The sequence below is a fragment of the Pteropus medius genome, unplaced genomic scaffold, assembly GCF_902729225.1.
Source record: "Pteropus medius unplaced genomic scaffold, Ma_sr-lr_union100, whole genome shotgun sequence".
In the NCBI taxonomy this organism is placed as follows: Eukaryota; Metazoa; Chordata; class Mammalia; order Chiroptera; family Pteropodidae; genus Pteropus; species Pteropus medius.
The window spans coordinates 3,597,322-3,604,503 of record NW_024349801.1 but is presented as its reverse complement, the minus strand read 5'-3'; the positions used below and the strand labels follow the sequence as shown (position 1 = coordinate 3,604,503).

The following is a 7,182-nucleotide window of genomic DNA, read 5'->3' as shown; positions in this document are numbered from 1 at the left end:
TGAATCAATAAACCACAGAGACTGAAACACAGTTCTCTTCCCCTCCATCAAGAGAAGGAGGGTTTGATGCATACCCCCAGCCAGTCATGAAGCTCTCAGCTGAACACATATGAGCTTCAGAGAAAGTTTCTGGTTTGGATTACCAGAAAAATAATGTGGGACTGTAAATAGACCTTATGACTTTTTATGAGGAAGCCATGTGATGCTTTTATTGCCTTCACAGCAATAAATGTCGACATCAATTTAATTATTTGCTGCTTCCCTGCCTGCCCCCTTTCCACAGAGGAAAAAACATCACAGAGTGTTTTCACCTTGTCTGCAGCCCCATCAGGACCAGTAAATGAGTGAGTGAGATGCTGTCTTCAGACAAAGGGTCTGAACCACAGAACTTCCAGCTGGAGCAAGGACTCAAGGGGTAACTCACTAACCCCATGGCACCCAGGGTCCACCTATCTGGACAATCTCAATATTTATTGCACATTACCATAAAGCGAAACTGAAGTTCCCAACACACGCAACAACCACTTTCTCATTTTAGTTTTATGATTCTGGGAAATAGGAATCATTAACCTCTTTAAGCCCCGCTTTCCTCATCTATCAAAGGACCCGATGCCAGGGGTCAGTGGTGACGCCAAGAGGTAGAATACAATGTCCTGGGCTCTAGTGCAGCAATCATATGACTTTCAGTGGTCTCAAACTGAAAGTCTTAAAAATAGTCCACATCTTCTCAGAAATCCACCCTTTGATAGTTCTGATCTCATCCCCTACTACTTTCCCTCCCTCCCTCCCCTCCAAACACTCTCGGCCACACTGAACACCTTACGGTTCGTTGAATATTCCAGGTATGTTTCTGCCTCAAAACCTTTGCACTAGCTGTTCACCCTGGCTAAGATTCTCTTACTCCAGGTTTCCCCATGGCTCCCTGTTGAATCTCTTTCAAGATTTTTCTCAAATGCCACCTTCTCAGAGAGGGTTTCAAACCAACTATCCTTTTAAAGTTGCGGTGCTGCCACTACCCACAATGCTTTCTCTCCCACTTCCAAGTATTCTTTTTGTTTCATAGCACATCACAGCAGACACACATAACATTAACTTGTTTGCTTTTTTATAGCTATTCCCCAGAACGTAAACTCCACAAAAGTAAGGTTTGTTTCTATAGTTTTGTTTTATTTTATTTTTGATGTATCCCAGAGCCTAGAATAGTGCCTGGCATAAAATGCCAGTGAATTATCGAAAGGTAAGTGGATTGAGATGAGGCTATGTGACCAAGACATTGCAGTGTGCACATCAAATCCTGTTCCGCTTCCTCGATACTCAAGAAGACTACATTTCCCAGCCTCCCTCACAGCTAGGTACGGGCTGTGTGACAGCTTTCTGACAAATATGGGCAGGAGTGTTCTAAGCCACTCCCAGACCTTATCTAGAAAACATCCTCCAGGATCCTCCAGCTCCGTCTTCCACTTTGTCAGTGACTATGGAGGTCACGTGATGAGAGAACAGAGCCACATAAAGGATCATGGATCCCTGAGTCACAGCATGGAGGCACCCATCCTAAAGAGTCACCAACCTGAACTATACTTTGAGTGAGAGAGAAATGAATCTTTATGGTATGAAACTGTTGAGATTTCAAGGTTTATTTGTTACTGTGGCCAAGCCAATTCTAAACCAATGCAGATGGAAAATACTGGACTACAATTCGGTAGACCTGGATTAAAAATACGGTCAGTTCTTCTACAACATGGCATACATGTTCCTTAAAATCACTGCACTATGCAAAATTGGATGACAAAACCACAGAGTTTATGAGAAGAAAGGGATTAAGAGAACAACACTCAAAAACTTCATCAGTGACATGTTAAAAAACAAACAATAGGAATCTAATAAAAATGGTACCTTAGTTTCATACATGTTAAATGGCCAGAAAACCCATAAATACTATATATAGAAAATATGACACTTAACCTTGAAAAAGACCTGAAATTTGCTGAAGAAGGAAGCTTCAGAAAGATTATAGCCTGTGAGCTATTATGGTGTTAGAAGGGAGGTTGTCTGAATTCCTCACTTAGAAAATTTTACTAGATCTGGGATCAATAAACTAAGGCTCTCAGGCCAAATCTGGCCCACCATCTTTTTTGGTTGATAAAGTATTATTGGAACACTGCCACACCCATTCATTTACATACTGCCCATGGCTGCTTTCACGGGCAGAATCGAGTGGTTGCAACCAAAGCCAACATAGCCTATAATATCTACTATCTGGGCCCTTTACAGAAAATGTTTGCTAACCCCTGGATGAGATGGTCTCTGGGATCTCATTGGGTTTGCCGTTTTTCCATACAATTTGCTAAAAGAGTGGTATCTAACCCCTAGTTCTAATCCCCTGCAAGTGCTCTCTGGTCAGCTCACACCCGCCACAGGCTGGGGAGAGCTTAAGTAAAACCATTCATTTTCTCTTCCTCTCAGGGGACACCTTGGAAAGTCTGTCTATCTGGGTCATTGACAGACTAGAGGGAAGGCCATGAGCTTTACCTAATGAGTCAAATGCAGCATACCCAGACTAAACAGCCTTAATTAAGCCCCCACAAAGGTTAAAAGGGTAATTAGATCATCTAAGTGAGGGATGAATTAGACAGATTGGCTCTTCACCCCCATGGACCAACTAGAACTTCCTTATGGAAGGGACACCCTTCATGCCCACCCTAGGGTTTGTCATAGTTGGTCCAATGCATGCTTTCTCCACAAAGGTCCAGTCCCTGGCCTGGGGGAATGTTGAAAGTAATTGTCATCATAGCAACATCTGCAAACCTTCCAGGCATGAGTCTTGAGAGCCTGAGAATTAAATTAGATTATTCATTCAGAGAGACCCTTGTGCATTGTAAAGGAGCCCCCATTGCTCCCTGCCTAGCACCCCTCAATGTTCCATCTCATTTAGGACAAGTCCAAGAGCCAAAGCAAGACTGGCAAGCCCCTCCCCCAAACCTCCTGCTGCCCACCTTGCGTCACACAATAGCCTAGTGGCAGGATTCGAATCCTTGATCCCAGACTGAGGCTCTTAATCGCTACAAAATACAGGGACTGTGTGTCAAGGCTGAGGCTAGGTTCCCATACGTGCTTCCCTGCGCATGTTTATGTAGGTTACAGGCAGTTCTAGATAACCAGGGTAATGGTGGCATTCTTGCTCACTGGCTTTCTCTAGTGTTAACCTGGAAGGAAGAGTAAAGGTCTCTTCTGTGAATGGGGCCCAACCATCTGCTATCTTACCTGTGGCAAATGGTGGTCTCATTGAGAGGAATGGTGGGAACTCCTGGGTTATTGGGTGGATGAGCAGAGAGGGGGGTGTTGTTGATTACTCTGTGAGTGCATCTAGGACAAGGCTGGGGGGTCTAGCCCTAGGCTCCTCTTGTTTCCCAGCTTCAAACAGAAAACAAGGGCAGGGTCCCCTGCAATCCCCTCCACACAGATACCAGGCAGCTGCCACCATCCCCTGCCCAAAGCAGGGCTTCCCACACACTTCTCTGCCCTTACAGCCCACACAGAATATGGTAACATTGTGCAGCCCATAAGGGACCATTGAAAAGTGGGTGGAGGCCCCTACCGGGATCTGGTAAGGAAAAGCATCATTTTTTTTACTTATGCTGAAAAAAAAAAAAACACATAAAATTCGCGGTTGGGGAAAATGTTTAAATATTGAAAGAATACAAAACTTCCAAATAAAGGTAATTTAATTTTTTTAAAGTAGGCTTTTGATCTTTCCTCCACGAATGTAATTTTTTAAATTAGATTTTATGCTTGAAATAGTCACGCCAGCCTGGGTTCTCCCAGTTTTTATTCCTCTCAAAGCAGATCTGATATGAGGACTTGAGAGAAAGTAGTTTACTAGGGAGGAGACATCAGGAAGCACAAGTGCAGAAATAAGAGTGAGACAGAGGAGGACAATAGAAAGTAGTTTACTAGGGAGGAGACATCAGGAAGCACAAGTGCAGAAATAAGAGTGAGACAGAGGAGACAGAGGAGTCAGTAAAGGAGGACATTGGACATAGAGACCACTGTGGGCGCATGGGACTCATCTCCGCCGGGGACCTCCGAGAAGCCATGTGGGACATGCTCCAGAAGTGCCCTCCTGCCACCACAAGAAGCTGCAGAGCCCTATCCCTTATGAATAATGATGAAAAGTCCTCAAGAGAATACTAGCAAACAGAATCCAACAGCATATTAAAAAGTTGGTACACCATTACCAAGTGGGGCTTATCCCAGGAATGCAAGGATGGTCCAACATATGAAGCTCAGTCACTGTAATGCACCACATTAATAAAATAAAATGGGGTAAAACTACCTAATCATCTCAATTGACACAGAAAAGCCAATTGACAAAATCCAACCCCTTTTCATGATTTAAAAAAAAAAAAAACTCGGAAAACTAGAAACAGAAGGTAATTTTCCCGAAATGGTAAACAATATTTAAGAAAAACCCTCAGCTAACATCACACTCAATGGTGAAAGACTGAAAGCTTGCTTTCTACCATCAAGAACAAGACAAAGATGCCCGCCTGCACTGCTATTCAACACCGTGCTGGACGTCCTGGCCAGAGCAATGAGGTCAGAAAAAGAAATAAAAAGGATATAAATTGGAAAAGAAGAACTAAAACTATCTCTATTTGCAGATGACATGATCCTACATATGGAATTGCCCCCCTTTGAGGGTAAGGAATTAGGGATATTTATCTACCAACTCTCATCACTCCATCTCCCATCCCCCCCGCCCCCGCCCCTTCATAGAAGGACGTACCCATCTTCTCACTTCCAAGTTGCACGGGGATATGAGTGAAGCAATCTTTCGCATGCCAAAAAAAGTTCTCAAGCAGAAAATAAGAGAAACTCAGGTGCTTGCAATGCGGGGAGGGTAAAGGGAGGGTGCTGCCAGCTGACTGGAACTTGTCTGCCAGAGCTGCAGGTGAACTGGGGGCAAGGGGATATGGGACAAGGCATATGCAACATCTAGCACTGGTAGAGACATTTTGAAGATGATTCTTCAAGATCTTAATAATCACTGCCAAAAAAAACCATTTGGTTTACACGAGGTGATTTTAAAAAAACTTTTAACCAATTTTTAAAACTATTTAAAAATGGGTAATAATTAAAACTGTTTTAAAGACCCTATTGCACATCGTTTTCTATTATAAACAAATGTACAAAAAAGGTTTTGGGATAAAAAAAAAGAATGAATTTTAAATTCAATTGAATTTTTCCATATCGGATATTCCAAAATAAGGAAATAATGTTTTCTAGAAATTTCATATAAATAAAATCACTGCACATGTGTTCTTTTGCATGAGGCTTCTTTAACTCAGCATAAAGTTTTTGAGTGTTAGCTTTGTCATGCATAGTAGGTAGGTAATTCGTTTTTATTTTTGTTTTTGTTTTCATTGTTGAGTCGAATTCCATTGTACACCTAAAATGGGTAAATTTCATGGTGCGTAAATTACGTCTCAATAGAGCTATTTAAAAATCAGTAAAAATGAAGCTCTAATTTATAGAGTGTGCAAGCAGCCCTGATACAAGCACCCCACAGTGAGCTGGGCGTCCCCCACCATGACCTCATGCAGACAGCAGAACCTAGTCTGTGAGGACAGAGATTCTGGTGATCCCCACCCCAGCAAGCTCAGGTACATGCCACGCTCCCTGTACCGGAGGGAAAACAAGCTCCTCTAGCAATTCTAGAACTATTTGTCCATAATAGGCAGTGGCCATCTCTGAGCTGGACACTCACGCAAATGCCCAGGTTGAGGACACTTCCTGGGCTGCTATAGCTGAAGCCACCCATAGCAAGGGATGAGAGCGGCAAGTACCTTGGGCCACTTGCAGTGAGCAGTGCACTGTCAGATACCAACCAGGCTGCTGGCAGCTGAGGCAAGCCTTGGACTGAGGGCTGATACCCAGAGATTGTCTTGGCACTGCCCTGAGCCACAAGGTTGGGCCACTCTGGGCTTGAAAGACCACCTCCTCTCAGTGGCCTGCAAGCCCTTCAGCCAGCCTCTCCAGCCTTGACCTCCCATGTTTCACTGTTTACTCCATTCCTTCGAGTTTGTCTTATCCACACAAGTGAGTATGGTCAGCGTTGTCTCACCCCAGTGCCTTTGCACTTGCTGCTTCCTCTGCCTGGGCTGCTTTCCTCTTTTACTTCTTTTTTTTTTTTAAAGCCTACAGCACCTGGTCTTCCTCGGTGGTCTCTCATCCAAGTAGTAACCAGGCCCAACCCTGCTTAGCTTCCGAAATCAGACGGGATCAGGCTTGTTCAAAGTGGCATGGCCATAGACCTCTCCTTTACTTCTTAACCTCTCTTCGTTCAGCAAATCTCACTGCCAAGGCCATATGCTGAAAGAAGTCCTGGCTCACCACCCCCAGCCCAGGTTAGATGAACTCACAACACTGTGTCATGTGATTTAAGTTCCCGGTGTGAAGGTGTGGAATGTCTGTCCCCTGCTGGACTGAAAGCGCTCGAGGGTAGTGAGCACACCTGCCCTGCTCCCCATGGCAGCCTCGGTGCCTAGCACGGTGCACGGTGCACAGCACCATTCATGAGATATTGGGTGGAACTATGAATGAATAAAGAAATTCATAATAGTAGAGTTTGGCCAAGTAACTCAACTTCTTTGAGCCTGATCTCATATTTCTAAAAGAGGATAACGTCATTTGCACCAGGGACCATTGTGACAATTCCGTGAGCTCATGTGCATGAACACAGACAGCACCAGGCTTGGCACACACACTGTCGTGACTACTCATTGAGCCCTTTCTCAGGGCCTGGACCAGAGCTGGATGCGTGTTTACGCCCACTGAGTCCTCCCTTCAACCCTGTGGGGCTTCAACGCTGTCCTTGTTCCCGTTTTACAGATGAAGAAATTGAGGCTTCGCAGTGCTCACTGACTTGGTCCAGGTCTGATCATTAAGAGCTGTGCCCTTAGTTGCAAAACTATCATCAAGCCAGAAAAGCAGGATAAAATTGCTTAGACAAACTCCTGCTGACATATCTGATACTAACAGTGATGTCCTCTGCAAGGCGGGACCGCGGAGCTTCACGGATGCTTGATGTGCGGGGCTTTCCCGCGAAGAGCATGAACGGCGAACGTAAAAAGGAACATGGAAAAGGAATGAAGGAGCAAACTGCTCACAGATTGCGTCTCC

General features: G+C 44.5%; 1 pseudogene; it reads right to left on the bottom strand.

The window, feature by feature from the left end:
* Positions 1 to 6,195: 6,195 nt before the first annotated feature.
* LOC120623197 (uncharacterized) lies at positions 6,196 to 6,314 on the bottom strand (annotated as a pseudogene).
* Between the last annotated feature and the right edge of the window lie 868 nt (positions 6,315 to 7,182).